At 36.2% G+C, this 926-nt stretch overlaps 1 long non-coding RNA gene across 1 annotated transcript; it reads right to left on the reverse strand.

Moving 5' to 3' along the window:
* Nucleotides 1-332: 332 nt before the first annotated feature.
* LOC143374375 (uncharacterized) lies at nucleotides 333-577 on the reverse strand. Its single transcript, XR_013086646.1, has 2 exons — nucleotides 431-577; nucleotides 333-389 (listed from the first exon to the last, which is right to left on the reverse strand). It is a non-coding gene; the product is annotated as an uncharacterized LOC143374375 (long non-coding RNA).
* Nucleotides 578-926: the final 349 nt, after the last annotated feature.

Genomic DNA, 926 nt, shown 5'->3' on the forward strand with positions numbered 1-926 from the left:
ACTTTCAGGGTATTTTAGTTCACGTTCAAACAATAACCATTATTTTTTTTGGTACAAAGTGTTCGGTAGAAATGGAGATATATGAACACGTTCGTAGGGAGTCGCGCGCCGGAGTTGCAAATTTGCGATTATGTTGGAGGCCCAAATTCTTTCCCGAAACAAAAAACCAAGAGTTTTCGTGTTTCTCGTATAATTACATAGTCGATGGACCTAAAACTTTTATAAATAAATTAAATTGAACAGCTCTTTTTCCATGAATAGTACAAAACACCTATTTTGGGGCGGAATCGTAACTTTTTCTTTGAAGTCACACCAATTTGCCAACTTTTAACTTTTCTTTCGTTTCTTAGGTCCATCTACAATGTAATTATACGAGAAATAAGAAAATCCTTGGGTTTTTTTATTTCGGGGAAGAATTGGGGCTTCCAACATAATCGCAAATTTGCAACTCCGGCGCACGAGTCCCTACGAACGTGTTCATATATCTCCATTTCCACCGAACACTTTGTAACGAAAAAATTAATTTTTATTGTTTTATTGTGAACTAAAATACCCTGAAAGTTTAGGAAAGATCCGCTTAACAGCTTCTTATAAAAAAATTCTCTAGAATCACCTTATTCCTAGTATCCTAAATAGGGGTCCCCTTAACAAAGAATTTCGGGGTGCGGATTTGGTTACACGGGGAAAGAGAACTGAATTAGGAATAGATGTTCTCCTTTGCCTTAGAAAATGAATTTCCGGGGACTTGAAGCGTGTGATAGTGCCTTCTAATTATAGAGAATTGAAATGGGAGAAGAGTTTTATAGAAAGTGTAACGACTTGAGCCGTATTGTATTTCTACAGAATAAGAACCTAATTCTTCCGACATAATACTGTTCAATTACGAAATCCGTTCCTGTATATGTATAACGTGGTAATACACCAGT

The sequence above is a fragment of the Andrena cerasifolii genome, chromosome 10 (assembly GCF_050908995.1).
Source record: "Andrena cerasifolii isolate SP2316 chromosome 10, iyAndCera1_principal, whole genome shotgun sequence".
Lineage (NCBI taxonomy): Eukaryota > Metazoa > Arthropoda > Insecta > Hymenoptera > Andrenidae > Andrena > Andrena cerasifolii.